The following is a 24,561-nucleotide window of genomic DNA, read 5'->3' as shown; positions in this document are numbered from 1 at the left end:
TTGAACTGGGAAAATGCAATGGTGTACATGATCATGGTTCAACTACAAATGTGCATCTTACTTATTACATGAAAATACAATTACATGCCTTAGACCTTGTATAGCAGGTAGGCCTACAACACAACCAACACCAACAAAAAAACAAGCAAAGCATCCTTAGTAGTCATCCTTGCTACCGATGTCTAGTTGGTGTGTGTTTAGACACAGTGACACTTAATCAGTAAATACGCTGAGTACATGTTTAGCCCCAAATTTTCACTGATGGCAAAATATATCAGACTTGCACACAAACAAAGCCATTTTCACAAGCACATAATTATTAGACAGATCAAGCACACTGGAGATTTGTGTGCTCCACTTCCAAAGCACAAGTCCACAAGTTCAAAATCATTTAAAGCACCTTCAAGTTGTGTACCCTGACAACTTGTGCTATTACTAAACCAGCATATGTGCTTCTACTGAAATTATATAGGCCATTTCAGATATACAGTTAGGCCACAAAAGACTATAATTAGACCCCAAAAGACTATAGTTAGCCCTATCCAAAATGCTATCTAACCAGCCTATACACACTAGAACTGAAGGTTTTCTTCATCACAAGTTGGAGCTGTTATGAGCTGAGTAAAACTGCCAATGACATTGTAATCTTGAGACTCCTGAACTTCATCTCTGTTGCTGCCATCATTTTCCAATTCAACTTGGGGTTGTACAACATCATTTTTGTTTTTTGGCTGCTAATAAAAATTCAACCAATTGTTTCGATTGGAATGACAACAGCATGCATTATGTAGGTTTGCAAGTTTGTGACATACCTTTGTTCCTTTTTTCTTTGGTTTGGCAGATTTTGGTGGTATAGAAGATTTTGCTTGCTTGTGTTTCCCCTTGTGTCGTAACTTATCGATCTATGTACGTGAAAGCATCTAGGCCCCTAGTTGGATTTTGATGATTATTGACAATACAAGATTACTATGACTAACGTGTGTTTTGCAGAGGTAAATAAAGTTAGGTCATGGTAATGGAGATCGATTGGGCAATCGAGGTTGTCATGCCCCTACGATGGAAATCATTTCAGTTTTCAAAGGATTGACGACAAGGTTAAGGATGACTAGTTCTAAGTGTCGATTGGAGTTAGAGAGACACTTAGAATAGTTTAGGACTTTGTTTTTCCTTTGGCCATACTATTAAGGGGGGTATGAACGGGTAGCTTGACCTAGTTGAGTCTAGTGAGTTAGGTGTGGTGCACACTTGTTAAAACTAGCTCTAGGTAGCTCCTATGAATGCCTAAGATCCTTTGGAGCAAACTTCATTCACATATGATCGAGAGTTGGAAGTGAATGGAGGGTCAAATACTGACCGGACGCTGGCTCCGATGCGACCGAATGCTGGCCGCAGGGTCCGGTCAGTTCATTTGATCGAGGTGAACAAGTCTGGTGTGACCGGACGCTGGAAGGTCAATGTGACCAGACGCTGAGGGCCATCGTCTGGTCGACTCCAGTAAGGGTCCAGACTTGAGAAAGTGTGACCGGATGTGTCTAGTCAGTGGTGACCGGACCCTGAGTATCCAGCGTCCGGTCGATTACAGTAAGCTTCCAAGAGTGACCGGACATGTCCGGTCAGTACTGACCGGACCCTAACAGCGTCCGGTCATCACTTGAAAACTGTTGCGTGGGTTGAACTGACCGGAGCGTCCGGTCAAAATGATCGGAGCGTCCGGTCATCCCGCAGAAGCTCATAACGGTTCATTTTTCAGGCTGCCTTATAAATAGAAGCTCCACTCATGTGTGGAGTGACTTTTGCTCATTCCAACAGCTGAGAAACACATTTGTGAGTGCCAAGAAGAGCAAGGTCCTAGTGAGGTGTTTGTGATTTGAGAATCCAAGAGTGAAACCTCATTAGTGAATCAAGAGTAGACAAGTGTGCATCCATCTTCTCATTAGGCTTCGCGTGGTCAAGTGAGAGTTCATGCTTCTTACTCTTGGTGATCACCATCACCTAGATGGCTTGGTGGTGATTGGGAGCTTGGTGATCACCCGGCGGAGCTTGTTGGTGACCCAACTCAAGTTGTGAGCGGCTTTGGGTGATTCGCCGCGACGGAGTGTCGAAGAATCAACCCATAGAGAGCACTTGATCCTTCCGCGGATCAAGGGGGAGCTACACCCTTGCGTGGGTGCTCCAACGAGGACTAGTGGAGAGTGGCGACTCTTCGATACCTCAGCAAAACATCGCCGCGTTCCTCTCTCCATTTACTTTGAGCATTTACTTTAAGTATTTACTTTGAGCAATTCAATACTTGTCTTTACATTCATAGAATTGCTATGCTTGAGTAAATTTGGAACATAGGTTGCAAGTCTTTTGTGCGTTAATTTGATAAAAACACTTTTCTAGGCACAAGGGGTTAATTGGGCTATCCGTAGGATTTGATTATTGCAAGAGAATTTAGAATTAGACCAATTCACCCCCCCCTCTTGGGCATCTTGATCCTTTCAATTGGTATCAGAGCCTCATGCTCACGTTTTTAAGCTTAACCACTTAGAGCAAGATGTCTCACGGGGATGGACCTCCTCCTATCTTCGAGGGGGGATGATTTTCCATATTGGAAAATTCGCATGGAGGCATACCTAGAAGCTCTAGATGTTGGAATTCTTAGAGCCACCTCTCAAGGGTTCCCAACACCTAAGAATGCCACACAACTTCAAGGCAATGAAGTAAACTATGAAAAATGGAATGCAAAGGCTCGCAACACCATCTTTAGAGGCCTTTGCAAAGATGTGTTCAATCATGTAAGGAACCACAAAGACGCCCATGCACTATGGCCGGACGTTTGTGCGCTCCATGAGGGAACCAAGAGTGAGCGTGAGGAATGCTATCATCTTGTAATTAAAAAGCTAAATTCTTTTGAGATGCTTCCCAAAGAAAGTGCTAATGAAATGTATTCTCGTTTAAATGTTCTTGTAGAGGAAGTCAATGGGCTTGGACTTACTCAAATGTCACCATCCGACGTTGTGAGAAAGATCTTGAGTGTCCTCCCCATTGACAAATATGGGCACATTGTGACCATGCTACATCAAGGTGATCTTTTCGCCGCTACACCGACACAAATCTTGGGAAAGATCAATGCTCATGAGATGTATATGCACATCACACCACAAGATGGCTCATCCTCTACAAAGAAGAAAGAGAAAGACTTTGCATTCAAAGCTAGCCAAGATAAGGGCAAGGCAAGACTTGAGTATGAGAGCTCAAGTGATGAAAATGATGAAGAAAGTCTTGCTCTCATGGTGAAGAAGACCGCCAAGATGCTAAAGAAGCTAAACAAGAGTGGCATCAAGTTTGACGGCAAGAAGAAGAAGTTCTTCACTAGCTCAAGAAGAAAGCCAATCTCCGAGATGGATTGCTACAATTGTGGTGAACTTGGCCACCTAGCTCATCAATGCACAAAGCCCAAGAAAGACAAGTTCAAGAACAAGGGCAAGAAAGATGATTCAAGTGATGAAGATGAAAAGAAAAAGAACAAGCCATACAAGAAGAGAGATGGCAAAAAGAGAGACTTCTACAAGAAGAAGAAGAGTGGCAAGGCCTATATTGTCGGTGATTGGCTCATGGACATTGTTGACACCGTTTTTTGCACATGTCAAAATGATCAGAGTGGGCTAATCGGCAGAGGAAAGTAACTGTATACGCTGACAGTCGATGAAAATCAGCTTGTAAAGATGGTTGCCGATGAATGGTGGTGATTGATGGAAAGGTTGATTTAGACTCAGGCGTTGCCGATAAGGTTGGAGATGTTATTGTCGATGCCGATGAAGGAAGGCTTAAAGACTACTACCGATGAAACAGGAAGTATGCCGATGGAAAGGAGGTCGGTGAGATTTCCATCGTAATTGAGGCGGATAGGGAAATAGATAGGAGTTGATTTCCTTTTCTATATTTGTTAGAGTATGATTCATGTAAGAGTCACGTGTTTCCTTAGATATGGACTTGGTGTCCTAGTTGTGTTTGGTTATGTCTCTTTAGATCAGGGTATAAATATAGAGTGAGGGGCAATGTAATAAAAAAAAAGAATCAATATCAAAACCAATTTTTACTCCTATTTGCATCTACTTACTTTTCGGCGACTTCGTCAATTTGCATATTTTTCTTTTTTACGAGTTCTCATTGATTCGGCGAGTTGCATAGCTTCAGTGCGACCTTCGATGATTCTTGAGTTCTGCATGAGTACCTCTTGGCCGTGACTTCTGGGCGTATCGCTGTTGTCAGGACCAAAGTGCTCGTATCTTCATCCTTGTCGATTAACAGGTCAAATCGACTGGCACACTTTGGATATCGATTCGGGTATTAGCCCTTTATGTTTGCAGATCCACTTTTGCATCAACACATCTTTTGGCACGCTCGATGGGACCAATCAATCCAATCAATATGTTCAATTCTGAGATTGATTCGGGGAACATTATCGCGGTATCAGAAGAAGATCTTAAGGAAGAGCAGAGGCAGGCTATGGAAAAGGCTGTAGAAGAATACAGGCAGCTTTGTCTAAAATCGTTTAGCCTGAACAAGAGTGGACAAGTCATCCAGAAGCAAGATTTGCCGTTGCCTCGGCAGGTTACCTTTGACTCCAATCCTGGTAAACTTCAAGAGATGGTTAATTCTGCAGTAAATCATGCTTTGATTAATCATTCCAATGTGCTGTCCAATACTGTTCATAATGCTGTGGTTTGAACTCTCAAAGAAGGACAAGCGTCACCGCATTATGTTGGGCCTACCTATCACCAACCAGAGCCGGCATCTGTCAAAACTCCATCGGCTCCCTCGGCCATTGTGGGTACAGAAGTTACTTCTCCTCTAGTATCGGTAGGCTTACCTAATATTCAATCTACACCGATATGATCAGATCTGGTACTACCAGGAGGATGAGTTTAGCTTAATACAGATCTATCGGCATCAGCTATGTCAGGCCCTGTGTCTCAGAATAGCCAGATTCCTGCTAATTGGTGGGGATATGGTATGCCTTTGGAGTCATCTGCTTTCAATCCTAGGTTACCTCAAGTGTTTGATGCAGTAGGAAAAGCTCCTATACCATCGGCTGTTTCACCGATGGCTCAAGTGCCTCAATATGCCACAGCAACTACTGTGTAACCAACTCCAGGAGGTTTCCAGATGCCTTTGGTTCAAACACCCAATTCAAGTCCATTGGCAAGCTTACTGCTGATGCAGTAGAAAGCCCCTACTATGAGTCAAACTGGGGTTCAGTTCATGCCTCAAGCTGGCTATAATTATCCAACAATGTCAGCAAATTACCAGCCATCGGTAAGTTTTGTACCAATGAGTTCTAATAATGGTTGGTCAGGACAGTTACCTGTTCAACATACAGTTCAGCAAAATTAGCAGGTTGCAGGGATTCAATAAGGTCATATGCAAGCTGGTTTCTAGAATCAAGCATTGGCAGCTCAGCCAATGAATCCTTTCCAACAGGTTAATGGACCACAAGTAACGGCAAATATGCCGATTGCTGGAGATCGTGGGCCACAAAGATATGTGGAGGGATATCAGCAGGTACCTCCCGTAGAAATTCAACCAGTTCGTCAGCAGGAGGCTGATGCTTTTTGGGCCGATAAGATAGCAGAAATTATGAAGGATCAGTTTGGGATAAAGCCCAAGGTCAATACTTATTCTTATCGGACTCCATACCCTCTTGCATATGATTTAATTCCTCTCCCAAATTGGTACAAGGTACCAGATTTCACTAAATTCTCTGGGCAAGATGATACATCAACAATGGAACACGTCAATCGCTTCATTATTCAATGTGGAGAGGCAGCTAGCAGAGATGAATTAAGAGTTCGATTATTTTCATCATCTTTGTCTGGATCGGCATTTACATGGTTCATTTCATTACCACCAAATTCTATTATTACTTGGGTTGATCTAGAAAAACAATTTCATAAGTATTTCTTTGCTGGAATCCATGAAAAGAAGCTTACCGATTTAGTGAAATTGAAACAGCGTAGTGATGAATCGGTAGAAAGCTTTGTGCAAAGGCTACGAGACGTAAAAAATAAGTGCTACAGTCTGGTGCTGGATGATCGGCAGCTTGCCGATCTAGCTTTCCAAGGGTTATTGCCACATCTTAAAGATAGATATGCTTCTCAGGAGTTTGAAAGCCTCAGTCATCTTGTGCAAAGGATCTCTGATCAAGATACTAGGGTTTTTGAGCCTAAAAAGAATTGGAGTAAAAAAGTATCATTTGTTGAAGAAGTAGGAGATTCTGATTCTGATGAAGAACCAGTTATCGGCTTAGCTTAGTGGGTTAAGAATAAAAAGCCGATATCTTGTCCCTTTGGTCAGAAAGAACCAGAAAAGTTTACCTTTGATATCACCAAAGCTGACAAGATATTCGATCTTCTGCTTCAAGAGGGCCAAATTAAGCTGTCACCTAATCATGTGATCCCATCGACAGAAGAGTTGAAGAAGATCTTGTACTGCAAATGGCACAATGCAACTTCACACAGTACAAATGAGTGCAAGGTGTTTAGGCAACAGTTACAATCGGCTATTGAATCTGGGAGAATTAAGTTTGGTACTTCTAAGGCCAAGAAGCCGATGAAAATTGATCAACACCCTTTTCCAGCAAATATGTTGGAGGCCAAAGGGAAGACCAAGGTATTGATGTCAGAAGCTGCTGAGAAAAACACATCAGTGGATCCCCAACATCGGATAACTACCGATGATGCAAAAAGTAAGGGTTTGCTGGGAGAAAGCAGTAATTCCAAAACCCCTCCTCGACCTGGCATTGTGATTACCCATCGAAGGCAGCAGGAGGATTGGCGTCAGCGTAAGGACCGATGTCGACAACTGCAAGAAGAGAGACGTCGGGAAGAATGGTATTGGCATAAAAATCATTGGAGGTGCCCATTTTTCATCCATTGTTGAGAAGAAGGTATTAAATTGCCAACTGTTGAAAATTGCCCTGAGTGCAATGGTTATTATGGGGTCAATCGGTCAGAAAGGAGGTTTCAACCTAGCAATCAGGGTTTATTTATCAATGAGCCGATTAGAGGTAGAGCATCAGTGCATGATCGGCTGGGGGGCAGACTTAGTGTACATGAAAGGCTTGGTAAACGCGCTGGATATTTTCCAAGGAAATCAAGAGGAGCTTGAGGAGATGGCAAACGCAAGAGTTCCCGATGAAGAAATATTCTACAGGGACCCTAATATACGCCATGTAGAATCAACTGGGACCTGTTATCAGCCGATTTGGAAGACCAAGTTTCCTCGATGGTGCTCGGAGGGTCTGACAAAGACATAGAAAAGAAGGATGCAATGTGAGCATCAGGAGGATTTATACTGAGAGGAAAATTCCTCCAATGAGAGGTCCGATCATCAGCAGTGGCAAGTAAAACACAAAAATAAGGGTCCATCGGCGGATGTTAATATGGTATTCATGTTGCCGATGGAGTTTTTGGCACTATCTGATAATGAGGAAGAAGTTGTTCTCTCTGATCAAGTAGCTCAGTTGACACTAGATCCAATGATGGCTATTTTTGAGAAACCTGCTGATGACGAGAGACAGCATCTTAAGGCTTTGTTTGTGAAAGGCAGAGTTGATGAGCAGCCTGTATCTAAGATACTTATTGATGGAGGGGCTACGATTAATATTATGCCTTATGTGATGTATCGAAAACTTGGTAAGGGAGATCAAGACTTGACCAAAACCGATATGATGCTGAAGGATTTTGAAGGCAATGTGTCACCGGCTAAAGGGGCAGTATGTGTTGAATTGACCATCAGCAGTAAAACCTTGTCGACGACGTTCTTTGTTATTAATGGCAAGGGTGCATATAATCTGCTTCTAGGGAGGGATTGGATTCATGCTAATTGTTGTGTTCCTTCTACAATGCATCAATGCCTCGTACAGTGGATTGGGGATAAGATTGAGGTTGTTCCTAGTGATTCTTCTTATATCATCGCATCAGCAGAATCAGATACTTATGAGCGAACTAAATGCATATTAGGAGAAGTTTGGGAAAAAGAATTCCTTAGAGTGGCTGATTATGAAATTCCACTGATCCAAGCAGTCGGTTCTGAAGAAGAGTTTTAATGGATAGGTTTGCCAATGATGGAAAATTAGGTCAAGGGTTCACATCGGCAGATGATTTAGTAGAAGTAGATGTTGGTGATGGCGATAGGCCAAGACCTACTTTTATTAGTGCTAAGTTAGATTCCAAGTGTAAGCAGCAAATAACTGATTTGTTAAAAGAGTATAAAGATTGTTTTGCTTGGGATTATACTGAGATGCCTGGATTAGACCGATCGATAGTTGAACATCGGTTACCTATCAAATCTGGATTTCAGCCACATCAGCAGCCAGCGCGCCGATGCAACCCTAATATACTTCCTGACATTAAGGCCGAAATAACTAAATTAATTGAGGCAAAGTTTATTCGACAGTGTCGATATGTAGAATGGATCTCTAATGTGGTTCCTGTTTATAAGAAAAATGGAAAACTTCTTATTTGTATTGATTTCAGGAATCTTAACAAAGCCACACCGATGGATGGCTATCCAATGCCGATTGCTGATTTGTTGATTGATGCTGCAGCCGGACATCAAATTATCAGCTTCATGGATGGTAATGCAGGTTACAATCAAATATTCATGGCTGAAGAAGATATTCCCAAGACTGCTTTCAGATGTCCAGGTCATGTAGGGTTGTTTGAGTGGGTAGTCATGATGTTTGGTTTGAAAAATGCTGGCGCTACTTATCAAAGAGCTATGAACTTTATTTTTCATGAATACATCGGCACATTAGTGGAGATCTACATTGATGATGTAGTGATTAAGTCTGGAGATATCACAAAACATCTAGCTGATTTACGAAAGATACTGGAGTGCACAAGGAAGCATAGATTGAAGATGAATCCTAATAAATGTGCATTTGGTGTATCGGTAGGTCAATTTTTGGGTTTTATGGTGCATCAGCGGGGCATCGAAATCAGTAGGAAGTCTATTGATGCAATTAACAAGGTGGTTGCTCCTGCCAATAAAACTGAATTGCAATCTTTGATCGGTAAGATTAATTTCATTAGAAGATTCATATCTAATCTATCGGGAAGGATCAAGGCTTTCAGTCCATTACTTAAATTGAAGGCCGATCAGGAATTTGTATGGGGAGCTAAGCAACAGTTAGCCCTAGATGAAATTAAGAAATATTTAACAAATCCTCCAGTGCTAGTTCCACCTCAACACGGGAAGCCTTTCAGGTTGTATTTGTCAACTGATGATACCGTTATCGGTTCAGCTCTTATTCAAGAATTTGAAGGGAAAGAACGTGTTATTTATTATTTGAGCAGAAGATTAGTGGATGCTGAGACAAGATATTCGGCCATCAAAAAATTATGTCTGTGTTTATACTTTTCTTGTGTCAAATTAAGACATTATTTGTTATCTGCTGAATGTACGGTCATATGCAAAGACGACGTAGTCAAGTATATGCTGTCGATGCTGATATTAAGTGGTAGAATCAGCAAGTGGATTTTAGCATTATTAGAATTTGAACTATGTTACGAATCGATGAAGGCAGTTAAGGGGCAGGTTATGGCTGATTTTGTCACTCAGCATTGTAATACAGTGGACTCTCTGGAGGTTGCTCCTTGGACACTTTTCTTCGATGGGTCCACATGTGGTGAAGGAGCAGGTATCGGCATTATGTTGATTTCACCTCAAGGAAGGAAGTATGAGTTTTCATTGTCGATTGTTGCTACATCGACAAACAATCAGGCTGAATACCAAGCCTTGATGAAAGAGTTAGAATTGCTGAAGGAGATACGTGCCGATGCTGTTGAAATTTTTGGTGATTCTATGCTAGTTATAAATCAATTGGCTGGGATTTATGAATGCCGAAGTGAAGTTTTAATTTCGTATTATGAAAGATGTTTGCAATTGTTGAAAGGGTTTAGAGATTTTCGTCTTGAACATATTTCTCGACTGCATAATGAAGAGGCTAATCGACTAGCTCAGCACGCTTCAGGGTATCAGCCTATTCAGGAAGTGCTAACATCGGTGGTCGATACCGATGACTGGAGAAAGGAGATTGTCGATTATTTAAAGGATCCATATAAAAAGGTTGAAAGACGTATAAGGTTCCAAGCTACCAAGTATGTGCTCCTCGATGATGAATTATATTATCGAACTATAGATGGAGTTTTACTCAGATGTGTTAGCAGTGATGAATCGAAAAACTTGATGGGTGAAATTCATGAAGGAGTGTGTGGAGCGCATCAATCGGCTTTCAAGATGAAGTGGATGATCAAAAGGAATGGATACTATTGGCCGACTATTCTTGAAGATTGTTTTAAGTATTTTAAAGGATGTCAGGGGTGTCAAAAGTTTGGTAATGTTCAAAGAGCGCCTGCATCGGCTATGAACCCTATAATTAAACCTTGGCCGTTCCGGGGATGGGCTATCGATCTCATCGGTCAGATTTATCCGCCATTGAGCAAAGGACATAAATTTATTCTGGTTGCTACTGATTATTTCACAAAATGGGTTGAGGCAATTCCTTTAAAAAAGGTGACATCGGCTAATATGATCGATTTTGTGAAAGAGCATATTGTTTACCGATTTGGTATTCCTCAAACTATCACTACCGATCAGGGTACTATGTTTACATCGGGAGAATTTGATGAGTTTGCTGTAGGTATGGGAATTAAAGTTTTAAATTCTTCTCCATATTATGCTCAAGCTAATGGTCAGGCTGAGGCTTCTAACAAAGGGATCATCAAACTCATTATGCGCAAAATTAAAGAAAATCCTAAGAGGTGGCATACAGTATTAAATGAAGCCTTGTGGTCATATCAGATGTCATGTCATGGTGCAACCAAAGTGATGCCTTATCAGTTAGTATATGGACACGACGCAGTATTACCTTGGGAAATTAAAATTGGCTCTAGGCGAATACGTTCTCAAAATCAGCTGACAGCCGATGATTATGATACTCTTATGAAGGATGAGTTGGAAGATGTGCGGGTCATTGGTTAAGGGCTTTAGTTAGCATTGAAGAAAATAAGAAAAGAGTAGCCAGATGGTATGACAAGAAGGTGAAGGTAAAGGAGTTTACCGATGGAGATCTGGTCTAGAAATTGATTCTACCGATTGGGACTAAAAGTTCAAAGTTTGGAAAGTGGTCTCCTAATTGGGAAGGTCCATATCGGATAAATCAGTCTGTTTCTGGTAACGCATATATTCTAGAAACCCTCGAAGGGGTCGTGTTTCCCAGAGCATTAAATGGAAAATATTTAAAGAAATATTACCCTAGTATCTGGATGGATGCATAAAAGTATAAGTGCCGATAACAGTCCTATCGGCTAGAATTATACAAGGATGTCAATGTCTCATAAAGTGCCGATGCAATAGACAAGATTTACAAGTTTAACAGGGATTGGATAGCCAATATCGCACGCAGGCGAATCTGATCGGCTTCCTTCATTTCTTTGATGTCTTCATTGGCAGCACCCTCTACAGGCTTGAGTTTTTTCTTCATGGCCAAGGCTTTATGAGCCTGGATGTCTCTTTCTTGCTAAAGAGCCTTGATGGCATTGGGTAGTTGGCTTTCTTCTTGTTGAGCATGAGTTAAGGCTACCTCGACTTCTTTCAATTCAGCCAACAGAGCCATCTTCTTTGTCGATAAATCTAAGATTTTCTGCTTAAGTTCAGCGCTCGAAGTCTGCAAGTTGCCGATGCCCTTGTGCTTCTCATCGGCAATTTGTTTCAGTTGTAGCATCTCTTCTTTGAGTTGAGCCTGAGCTGCTCTATCGGCAATGCGTTGAGCAGCCCGTTGATATTGCAGTTGGCGGCTTTCTAAATGGACTGCTGGGAAGAGTACTTCTTCAACATCGGCAGGGACCTGGCCACGGATTGTTTTGAAAATTGCCTTTGCGAGGTCCAAATCATCTACCAGTTGGGCGGTATCCTGCTGTAACAAGTTTAGGAGAGCTTCCAACTTGGACTTAATTTCTACCGATATTGTTCCCAGTGCAAGGGAAGAACTTGTTTCCTCTCCATCATTGTCAGAAATGTCAATGGCAAAGGAAAATAGGCTGTTTGGGGAATCTTGTTCCTGAGGAAAAGAAAAAGAGGTTAGTTAAGGATAAGTCTGAATATTATAAATCGACTAGGTCAATTGGCTTACCTGTTTCAAGGCAATTTCCTGTACTTGGCTGGAGGAAGCAGCCTGGAGTATGCCGTGTGGAGGATCGGCTGAGCTTGCCGATGGGATATCCTCTGTGGCCTCATCGGTGGTTGACTCCTAGGGTATGATGACCGATGGTGTGTCCTATACAGGAGGATTAACTGCTTGCTCAATTGCATCGACTGATTCTGGCCGAATTGCAGACATTGGGGCAGATGTGGGGATCGGCATGGACTTATGTCGTTTTGGCTGTGCCTCGGCATCTGTTAAGGCTTTGCGCTTTGCTTGAGCCTCAGCAACGGTTGGCTGGGGGGCATTGGCACTTGTTGGTTGTGGAGCTTGGACATCTAGCACGCTTGCTGATGTACCCATTTGTTGCTGCAAAACAAGTATAAGGTATGATATTTAACAGATAAAATGTAAAATCAAAGGAATACCTCTGAAGGTTTGTCAGAAGTAGTGGTGCTTGATATCGGAGGAATTGCCGATGATGATCCAGCAGCGGCTCTTACACCCTGATGATTAATGTTAATACAGTTTGTGATCGGCATGAGTAGAAATAAACAGGGTTGTTACCTTGAATGCCTTGATCAGGGTTGTAGCAGCAGCCAATGGAGTGGCCCTAGCTGTAGCCAATTTGGACTTGGAGGTGATGGTCTTGGCACGGGTCTTCTGGTGAGTCAAAGCAGCTAAGGTAGGGGCGTTGTAGCCGATCGGTGATATCGGGGAAACAGGCTGAAGATCAAAGGGTTTTCCACTTTTGCTCATTGATGGTGCTGGGTTGTTAACCTATCATGAGAAAGTTAGTTACCGATATATGAAAGGAAAAAGCAGAAGGGAGTTAAAAGAAACTTACTGCGTCATTGGGAATGGCGTATTCAGGGTCGGGCCGATATGTGTGAGCAGATGTTGCAAATAGTTGTTCCCTCCACTCTCGCCACCATTGCTTATATGATTCGGTGATGAAAGACACTGGCGTCCAGACGGATATATCGACATCTGTAGTATCGGCATCGGGGGAGAGTCGTACTACCCTGCTCCAATCTGTTCCGCAGGTGATTGTTTCTCTAGGTTTGATCACATCGGCAAAACAAAGTTTGATTGGCAGTTGCCCAAAAGTCAATTGACGGGATACTACCGATGGGTTGTAAAATTCATACGTGATGTTGGTGTTTTTCCCGCTACCGAATGTGTTTATTGGAATTGCCCTGGGAGTACTGATGGCCATCATGAGTTCATTATCCTGATTCAGAGTGTCATCGGCAAAGTTGAAAAGAAGGAGGAATCTGTTTTCTTCGTCAATATAAGGTACCCAGGCCCTATGATCGTGAGAAAGACCATTGTAGAAGCTTTGGAAGAATCTACCGATCTGGTCTTCATTGGCCTCTGTTCTAGGAAGGACAATTATGGCTTCACCAAAATTGAGGGGTGAGCGTGTTGCCGATTCCTCGTCCCCAAGCACGTGGTCTTCAGCAATTTCTCATGGGAATTGTTGGGCAAAGAAGTCCCATTGCAAACGTTTGTGCATATGGGCATTCAGCCACATGTTGATAAACCACCACGGGCCTCCTAAGTTGCCGATGGGTTCGCCAAGCAAAAGTTTCTGAGACACTTGATGAAGAAGATGATAAGTGGAGCTCAGAAGGTATCGGCCAAGAGGGAACCTTACACCATTGGCCAAGAGTTCAGCTACAGGGAGGAAGGCGTTGGTTGGTCCTACTGATCGACCACAGAAGATAAATTTTTCTAACCACATATTCAAGAATGTGGCATGTTCCCTCTGGTTAACTATCTCGGTCTTCTGGCATTCTTGAATGTATCCCGTCCAACCACCGATGTTGCGAGTATTCACCCTATATTTAGATTTTCTGCCATAGATGGAGCCTTCATCGGCAGTTGAAATATCCAAACTAGTGAGCATGTAGACATCAGCAAGTGTGGGAGTAGCTGGGCCATGTCCAAACATAAAAGTGTTTGTTGTGTCTGACCAGAAGTAAGCAGCTGCAATCATCATTGACTCGTTCTTTTGCATATCGGCAATAGATAGCCTAATGCATTAGTCTAGCTTCCGTTCTGCCTAGTGTACTTGCATTGACCTATTGACCCTTAAGTACCAATCTTTCCACCCTTTGGTGGTTTTGGGCCAAGATCGGAATGTATCTTTCTATAAATTCAAAGAGAAATTTTGGGCTCTAAAGGGAATTCTATTGACCTCTGCATTAATTAGATCAGTTGGATCTGGGTTGCCCATTGGTCCTAGGCATTGGACATGTGGCTGATCGGTTGGAATAACTAATTTGTTGCGTAGTTCCTAAGTTTAGAGGATCTGAACAACAAAAGAAAAGAAAAAAAAATTACCAACTGTATGAACTCGCAAAGACCAGAGGAATCGAGGTAAAAGGTAATGGAAGTGGAACGAACCGCAGGGACATCGAAGTTGATTGCCATTATCTTGAGGTAAATGGGGGCATGAGCCAGAGACTCGAGGTTGATGCTGGAGAAAAGTTCTTGTTGGTTGAGGTCGCGCAGTTGTTCGTCGGAGTCACCGTCGGAAAGAGAGGATGTCAAAGATTGGAGTCTGAGGGTAGAAGACGAGCGTTTCGGAGAAATCTATTTATAAGCCGCTTGGAGTAGGGGTATTTTGGACTTATCTCTATACCGCGCGCATGTAGGTTGAGGTGGTTCAGATGGATATGGTAACTGTTCGCACGATAATCAAGGGATTGTACAGATGATTTGATGGCAAGTAATCATGACTTGGAAAAGATATCGGTACAGGATATTTTAATTCTGAAAGTGGTGGCATTATTATGTTAGGATCTTGCTGATGGATTATTGTTTCGGTATCTTAACTATAATCAAGGCAAGAGTGGTTGGCAATTGTGCGATATTTACTAAGGTGTGTGAATCAGGATTAGATTTGATTAGATTTGATAACAGATCAAGTTTTGGCTTGAAGGATGAGTTACGGTAATTGGGCGAAGGCAAACGTTATCTGGAGTAAATTTTGGAGCATTAATGGTTTTATACTCCGAAATTGGGGGGCATGTGTTGACACCATTTTTTGCACGTGTCAAAATGATTAGAGTGGGCTAATCGGCAGAGGAAAGTTACTGTATACGCTGACAGCCGATGAAAATCAGCTTGTAAAGATGGTTGCCGATGAATGGTGGTGATTGATGGAAAGGTTGATTTAGACTCAGGCGTTGCCGATAAGGTTGGAGATGTTATTGTCGATGCCGATGAAGGAAGACTTGAAGACTACTACCGATGAAACAGGAAGTATGCCAATGGAAAGGAGGTCGGTGAGATTTCCATCGTAATTGAGGTGGATAGGGAAATAGATAGGAGTTGATTTCCTTTTCTATATTTGTTAGAGTATGATTCATGTAAGAGTCACGTGTTTCCTTAGATATGGACTTGGTGTCCTAGTTGTGTTTGGTTATGTCTCTTTAGATCAGGGTATAAATATAGAGTGAGGGGCAATGTAATAAAAAAAAGAATCAATATCAAAACCAATTTTTACTCCTATTTGCATCTACTTACTTTTCGGCGACTTTGTCAATTTGCATATTTTTCTTTTTTACGAGTTCTCATTGATTCAGCGATTTGCATAGCTTCAGTGCGACCTTCGATGATTCTCGAGTTCCGCGTGAGTACCTCTTGGTCGTGACTTCCAGGCGTATCGCTGTTGTCAGGACCAAAGTGCTCGTATCTTCATCCTTGTCAATTAACAGGTCAAATCGACTGGCACGCTTTGGATATCGATTCGGGTATTAGCCCTTTGTGTTTGTAGATCCACTTTTGCATCAACTGACATTGATTCATCAAGTGGATCATCCGATGATGAGAGTGGCAATGAGAAGGTGGCCGCCATTGCTATTGATCTTGCATCCTCACCGCCACCATCGCTATCATCCTCTACACACCTATGCCTTATGGCCAAGGGTGAACGCAAGGTAACTAAGAGTGATGATAGTAGTGATGATGATAGCGATAGCGATGATGACTCACCCACATATGATGATCTTGTCAAAATATTAAGAAAATACACTAAGATCATTAGAAAGAGTAGAGCTACAAATGAAAAACTTGATGCTAAAAATGATTCACTCTTAGCTAAGTGTGATACATTAGAAAAGGCTAATGATGAGCTCAAAGAAACAAATGATTCTATATCATCCAAACTCAAGGAGCTCAAATCTTCTAAGAAAGAGCTTAAAGATAAACATGATAAACTTGAGTGGGTGCACAATGAGCTTATCACTAGTCACAACAAGCTAAAAGATGAATATACAACTCTAAAGATCAATTATGATACCCTTGTTATTGCACAAGAATTCTTACCAAATGAGCCATATGTTGCTACTAACCATGTTGTTAAGATTGATATAGCTACCTCATCTGATGATTTAATTGATGAGAGCATTGAGCATGGATCTAGTAGCAAAGGCAAGCAAGTGGTTGAGTGCAATGACTATGATGAGTATGTCAAGCTCAAGAGTGACCATGAGAAGCTTATGAAAGATCTTGAAGAGATGAAAAGTCACAACACCATTGTGCTAGAAACTCTTGATCATGACAAAGAGTTGATCCTTGAGAATGAAAAGCTCAAAGAAGAAAACAAGAAACTCAAGGAAGAGAAGAACAATGATATTCTCAAGGAAGAGAACAAGAAGCTCAAGATGGAGAAAGAGCATCTCAAGGTGGGATTGAGCAAGTTTGCTAGAGGCAAGCATCTCCAAAGTGAGCTACTCATGAATACCATCATGAAGATGGATAGAAGTGGCATTGGATATATGTCAAGTGTAGAGAAGAAGAAGGCTCAAGCTCAACACCAACAATCAAAGCCAAAGCTAAAGCCAAAGAGATGTTTTGAGTGTGGACAAGAAGGCCACTTTGCTCATGAGTGTCAAACTCCACCACCACAACCCTTGCCCAAGCATGCTAGACCCTTTGCTTTCAATGCTCACTACATGCTTAGAAAAGATTCTAGTGGAAAGATGAAAGTCATGTTCTTAGGACCCCCAACAAGAGTAGGCCTAAGAAGATTTGGGTGGCTAAGTCACTTGTTGAGAAGGTGAAGGGCCCTCAACAAGCTTGGATCCCTAAAGCTTGAATCTCTTGTGTGTAGGTGAACTACAAGACCGGTGGAAGTCATTGGGTTATTGATAGTGGTTGCACTCAACATATGACCGGTGATCCTCGTATGTTCACCTCACTAGATGAAGAGGTAGATGGATGTCGACGGAATATGGTCGGCAGTCTACCTAGGGGTATGCCTAAGGTAGTAGATTATCAGCAGATAGATGCGCAAGCCCCAAACAGGACGGTGACGCAAGATAGACACAAGGTTTTATCCAGGTTCGGCCACCAAGAAGGCGTAATACCTACGTCCTGTGTCTGATTTGTATTGCTGTATGTCAATGAGAGATGTTTTTTAGAGGGGTCCCCTGCCCACCTTATATAGTCTGGGGGGCAGGGTTACAGATCTGGAAACTAATCCTAGTCAGTTACAATTGCCATATGTGGCCGGATAAGAATTCCTATTCTAACCGACCAGGATCCTGCTTGGTCGCCAAATCCGTCTTGATTCCTTGTGCGGGACTCCGATCAGGTTAACTGGGCCGCACGTTGTCTTTTGGGTGGACTGAACCCATCAATCCGGGCCAGCCCAAGCTTAGCCGTAAGGGTATAGGGGTTAATACCCCCACAGCTAGTCCCCAAGCATCATGTATTATGCTGCGACACATCATTTTAACCTTCTCCGACAAGCGAGGCTTGAATCCTTGACGCCTCCGACCACCATCATCACTGGAGAAGTAGGTTGTCCGAAGAATGTATGGTGCTCTTAAGAAAAAAGAAAAAGATTTCTGTCCTGAGAAGTGTGCCCACTTGTATTTCTGATAAGAAATGTAAGTGGTCTTGAAGCATAGCGTCCTTGAACATCAGAAGCGTAGGGGTCAAAAAACAAACACATTCACCGCAAGGTGAAGTGTGCCCACTTAGTCCCCGAGCCTGGTAGTAGGTGACGTAGGCACGTGGTGCCAGGGTCAAAAAAAGAATTCATAGTTTAGTTGAAAACCGAATTGTCGTACAGGCAAAACATGATGCACCGGCAGGTGCATCGTACCGATGTAGTCCCCGAGCTTGCTGGAAGGCAAAGTATGAGCCTTGTAGCAAGGTCTAAAGAAATGTCTCTTAACTGTATGTGAGTATAAATCACATGTAGCCAAGGAGAACCATTATTCAAGCAGTGGTCGGGGCAGTCCCCGAGCATATTAATAACCCTTATAATCATTCAAAGCACAGGGGTTGATTTAAACAAACACATTCACCGCAAGGTGAAGTGTGCCCACTTAGTCCCCAAGCTTGCTGGAAGGTGAAGTATGAGCCTTGTAGCAAGGTCTAAATAAATGTCTCTCAACTGTATGTGAGTACAAATCACATGTAGCCGAGGAGAGCAAAACTATAAGAAGTGGTCGGGAGAGTCCCCGAGCATGGTGGTGGTCATAGTAGTTCCTGAACATGGTAATGGTCGGAGCAGTCCCCGGGCACGGCCGTGGTCGGAGCAGTCCCCGAGCACAAAAGTGGTCTGGGCAGTATCCAAGCACAGTAGTGGTCTGGGCAGTCCCCGAGCACAGTAGTGGTCTGGACAGTTCCAAGCACAGTAGTGGTCTGGGCAAATCCACGATCACTTGCGCTGCTTGTACTATTATTTGGTGTACTTATTTTTCTCTATTCTTTGCCAAGTCCAGTCTGACATGTCTGGTCAAAAAAGTAAATAGGTATAGTACGTCATTCTGTCTTCTTCTTTTTTTTTTTTGCAAATAGTCGGTTGACACCTGTATTGAGGTGTGTCAGTGTGGGCCCTCTTACACCATCAACGAAGAGGCGCGTACACTGTTAACGAAGGAGCGCGTTTATTGGAGCAGATTTCGAGGTTGTGTGAACAACCGTCTGCGGCGCGTGCGCATGACTCCCAATATTCTCGGGCGAACGAAACAACGGTGCTCTTTGTTTTATATAATGTAGATCTGGTAAGTTACTCACACCGTTCCCCATTGCCATCCGCCGCCACAACCTTCTTCTTCCTCCTGCCGAAACCCTATTCCCCCAAAAATCATCGCCAATCCCCTCGGTCTCCCGCATCCACCCACTTAGTAAGGACGAACTAATGGCAAAGAGAGATGCCCAGAAGAAAGGCGGGGTCATGGCGAAGGAATGGTGGAAGTCGCGGAGCAACGAGCAGACCATCGAGGACCTCGTCGCCATGGGAGTGCTCCACAACAAGGCACTTGCGGGATGGCGTGCGCCGAAAGGAGAAAGCTTCCCCGATCCACAACCAGGTGAGATTGTGGTCTTTGAAGACTTCTTCAAACGGGGTTTTGGGATTCCAGTGCACCCTTTCCTTCAGGGTCTCTGCTTGTACTACGAGATTGGGATTTGCAATCTGCATCCCAACTCGATTCTTCTTGTCTCCACCTTCATCCATCTCTGCGAGGCTTATGGTGGCTTCCAGCCCCATTTCAACCTCTTTCGCCACCTGTTTTGTCTTCGGAAGAAAGGGAGCGGTGGCTCGAAGATCGCTAGAGGCGTCTACCTGAACCTGCATGATGGCATGAAGGCTCAATACCTGCACTGCCCCTGGAACACCTCATTGGACGAGTGGTACAAGAAGTGGTTCTACATCCGTGAAGAGCCAAACACCATCACTCTGTGCGATGTGGGGCTGATTCCAGAGAAGAAGAGTAGCTGGTCGGAGAAGCCCGAGAACTTGGAGCAGATCGCCGAACTGCTCGAGATGATCCCGTGGGGAAGGCTTGATGGCCCGAGCGTGGTCGGCAACTTCATCAGCCGAAGAATTCAGCCCCGCTAGAAAAGGATTCATCCTGGCTTCGAGTACCAAGGAGGCGCTGATCCAACGAGGACCAGGAAGGAGCCGCTCAACAAGATGGAGATCAAGGCTAGGATTGGAGAGCTGTTCAACCTGGCCGATCCCAATTATGTTGCACTGAACGCCATCGAGCACGCCTTCAAGCTGGCTCGACCTCCCCCAAAGGTAAATGACGCCTCCTTTTAACTGTAGAGTCATGTTGTATCAAGAAAATAATTGTCTTTTCCTTCATTTTGTGTCTCAGTGTAATGGCCGTGACCGGGCAGAAGTGTTCGTGTCGCCTCCCCCCGGTGTAGAATGGCCGCAAGCTACCGGCCCAGCCACCCAGACCAGCGCCAGGACCGACGACGTTCACTGGGCGGTTCTCGAGACCATAGAGGACGCCTCGACTAGAGCCGCTGGCAAGCGTCCGGCTGCCAGCAAACGACGTCAAGCCATCTTCCCCCTGTCGGATGACGAAGCAGAGGATGCGGACATCTTCCGGCTCGTCCCCCGAAAGAGGAGAAGGCAAGTGGGACTGACGGAGCAGGGTGGCTCCTCTGGGCCAGCAGTAGTCACAGCACCGACCACTGCGACACAGAGGACAGACGAAGGAAACATGCCACATCATACTCCGACGCCCGTACCGGAGGTTGAAAAAGTCCCGGTGGAAACTGTAGAGCAAGCGGAGCAGGGGCGGTCGAGGAGACGTTCCTTCGCCACATCCTTCCGCAAGTCGAAACTGTAAGTATCTATATTTTTTATGTAAGCTTGCATTTTGCATTGGATGCTATTATCTTCTGAATTTGCCACTGAATGCATTAGATCAGCATCCACCGAAAGCCCCGACCAACTAGCTGGGTACGGAATGTCCTCACCAACAACGGCGGGACAAACTGCCCAGCACCTAGCCGTGGAGGAGCCCATGGCAGGGACTCCGCCTGGGCCTCAGCCGGCGGACGACCAGACGCCAGTCCCCGAGCAGCTGGTCAAGAAGACAACCGAGCAGAATACAAGCGCTCCAAGCACGATCCCTGCTGAGGCGGATACCACGGTGCCAAGGGAGCTGGATCTAGCCGAGGGGCAGTAGCCAGAAGTTGCCCAAAACATGGTTGCCGACGCGACGGCTCGTGGGAAAGCCCTAGTGGTCGTGGAGTCTGAGAACTCCAGACCAGTGCCACCTCCCGAACAGGAGGCTGAAGAGGAAGAAGTGGAAGAAGTCCTGGGCCGTCCCCAAGATAGGCGACAACATATATATGTGTCGCGCTATTGGAACGACGAATGGGTCATGCACGAGGAAATCCCAGAGGTCGAAGAGATCTTAAGAGTCGAACGGGCGGCCAAGCGTCTGGTGATGGAAGTCCAGGTATATTTGGCTTGAGTCCTTTGACCCTGTTGTGTAGTCGAACTGTCTGACGTAGCTTGTCTGAATGCAGGACTTGATGAAAACTGCAAGATACCGAAAAAGGTGCTTCGACCAGATAGAAGGAATCACGACGACCAATAAGGAGCTGACGGCTGAAGTGGAACGCCTACGACACCAACTTGAAGCCGCCGACCAGGAGAGGACAGACCGAGAAGCACAGAACCAAAACCTGGTCAGCTAGCTCAAAAACAAAGAGCGGGAGAGAACAGGTAAGTTTTCACCGTATCATAGCAAGTGCAGGACTTGTGTTATTGTGTTCTTGGCAGTAATAGCTGTAATGCAGGTTTAGAAGCTGAAGTGACCCGCCTCTAGGGGGAGAACAGCCGTGTGCTTGCAGAATGTGGTCACCTAAAGGAGGACAACGAGAAACTGGCACGCAGCTAGTCAGAACTCCAAGACCACACTAACAGAATGAAGGACGACCTGAAAAGTAAGCACTCCAGACCACCTTTCTCATTCTATTGCCCACCTTGCCTTGTCGTGTCATCACGTTTGATGTATTGTACTGTTTTTAGTTTTGAAAGTCAATGCCAAGAGGCACCTGGAGGCCGTGATCAAGGAGCATGATGACTGGAAAGCACAATGCCTTAAGGCCACCGAGGAGCGGGACACGTGGAACAAGCGGTGCCAAGAAATGGCAACTGGCATTGTGCTCGTCCTCGACCTTATCGACCCGGCGCTCACAGAGGAAAAGCTAAGGACGCCCCAGCTCGGACTGGTCGAGAGATGCAAGCAAGCATGGGGATGGTTCCAAGACTTCGTGAAGGAGGCGGGTGAGTACACGGGTGCCCATGTGCTAAGCATGGTGCGTGCTCACTACCCCCTGATCGATCTCAAACGCTTGGAGGCTGGGTACCCGAAGGAGATAGACCCAGACAAGGCCGAAGAGCTTCGGATGACCCAGCTGGATTTGTCGTCAAAGATAATTGGCGATATTAACCTGTGCAAAGGTGGGACAGCACCTGTGCAGGGTATGCCATCGACAAGCCAACGGGAAATGCCATCAGGTGCAAGCCAACCAACGAAGCCTGTGGTCTCGACCAGCCAGGCACCGGCGGGGCCATCCCCTTCAGCTTGACTAGCTCAAGAGTCCCCGAGACTCGAGTAGGGTATCAGAGGCGGCGAGCAGTAAATGCCATGCGCCCTGACCAGCCAATGTAATAGGCTTAGAGCTGTAGAAGGAGGACATAGTTGTGTTATTGTAAACTTGAGCCTTTTCAGGCAAGCTTGTAATAATGTAACTGTATATCATTATAAGCTTGTTTGTTTTATACAAAACGTACTTTAAGCTTGAAATTTTTTGTTGGTGTAACTAAGTGGGAACGTGTTAACGTTCTGTTTAGTTGTACCGTTTTGCTCGACACGTCATCCTGAAAAGTTTGTGCGGCCCTAGTCTGGCATGTGGTCGGAGTGTGAGGTACTATGACCTGTGCACACGTGGACGCAGACAAGTCAAACCAGGGGGACCTGCCGATCACCCGCAACATAGAGAGCGGATCCCGTGCACGTGTTGGGAGGAATCGGAGACAGGGCCTGCTCTAAAAACCGTAGAAGGAGTGGTGGTCGGCTTGTACTGGCTTAAGTTAGAATAACCATAAAATTTAGAGTGACACATTAGAGTGGTCGGAGAAATCATAGTTGCTTTAGTAAAGTAAATCGAAAATACAAGTAGAGTACATATCTCAGTAGTTAAGCATAGAAACGTCTAAGCTTGTCGATGTGCCATGAGTTCGGTATGTCCGTGCCGTCCAGATGAGCTAACCTGTAAGACGTTGGACGTGTGACTTCCTTGATCATGAAGGGTCCCTCCCATGGGGTTGCGAGTTTGTGGACACCAGCCTGGTTTGTCTTCCACTTCAGGACTAAGTCCCCGACCATGAAGAAACGCTCTTTAACATTCTTGTTGTAGTACCTGCACAAAACAGCAAGGTATTTGGCCATGCGTACGCAAGAATCAAGCCTTTTCTCTTCTGCGCTGTTGACTTCTAGCTCCCATACTTCATTGACCTTGCCTTCGTCGAAATTCTCTACCCATGCTGATCTGAAAGCTATATCTGGTGGGAGGACTGCCTCAGCGCCATAAACCATAAAATATGGTGAGACGCCGGTGTTACGACTGGGCTGAGTTCGGAGGCCCCAGACCATGGCTGGTAACTCCTTGAGCCATCTTCCAGGAGCTTTATCGTTTTCTCTGTAATCCTCTTCTTCAATGTGTCCAAAATCATGCCATTTGCCCGCTCGACTTGTCCATTAGCTCTAGGATGCGCCACCGAGACGTATTTTACAACTATGCTCCTTTCATCGCAGAAGTCCCAAAAAATGTTCCCGGTGAACTGAGTACCCAGATCAGTAATGATGCTGTTGGGCACGCCGAAACGGTGGATGACCTGGTCGAGGAATGTGACAGCTTTCTCTGAGGATGCCTATACCAGAGGCATGTATTCTATCCACTTAGAAAACTTATCAATTAGCACGAAGACGCATGTAAATTTCCCAGGAGCTGGTTTGAAAGGCCCGATCATGTCCAGTCCCCAGCATGCGAAGGGCCAAGAGGCTGGAATCGTCTAGATCTCATGTGCTGGTACATGGATTCTCTTGGAGAAGAACTAACAACCCTCACAGCGGCGGACTAGTGTAACACCTCGGGTGTTAGCCTTGCATAACTTGACTTGCATAACATGAGCATGAGCATCAAGCATTCATAAATCATCAATTACAATTGAAACATTTGATCAAAACATATGAAACATTTCTTGTTATTTCATGTTTCTTGGAACATATGCATATGATCTTGTACAAATGAATGCAAGTGGGTAATGCTAGTCACTAAAACACCTTAGCTATACTTAGGTTAGCAAAAGGAACCTTGTTCATGAAGGCCATATTTCATGATCAAGCATTTGAGTGTTATTTCATGTGTTGGGCTGAATAGCTATATGAGTGACTACTACATGAAATGCTTAAATGACCTTGCAAATTGTTTTGACATGCTTAGAGTATCATCATGAACAACTTTGGTATTTAGTGCTAGGGCTAGTTTGGTCATTTAGCCATGGTTTGAATGTGCATCATGAT

General features: G+C 44.4%; 1 pseudogene; it reads right to left on the bottom strand.

The window, feature by feature from the left end:
* Positions 1-254: 254 nt before the first annotated feature.
* Positions 255-24,561, bottom strand: part of LOC136491322 (protein FAR1-RELATED SEQUENCE 5-like) — a 68,100-nt pseudogene continuing 43,793 nt past the window's right edge.

The sequence above is a fragment of the Miscanthus floridulus genome, chromosome 11 (assembly GCF_019320115.1).
Source record: "Miscanthus floridulus cultivar M001 chromosome 11, ASM1932011v1, whole genome shotgun sequence".
In the NCBI taxonomy this organism is placed as follows: domain Eukaryota; kingdom Viridiplantae; phylum Streptophyta; class Magnoliopsida; order Poales; family Poaceae; genus Miscanthus; species Miscanthus floridulus.
This window is presented reverse-complemented; position numbering and strand designations above follow the sequence as displayed.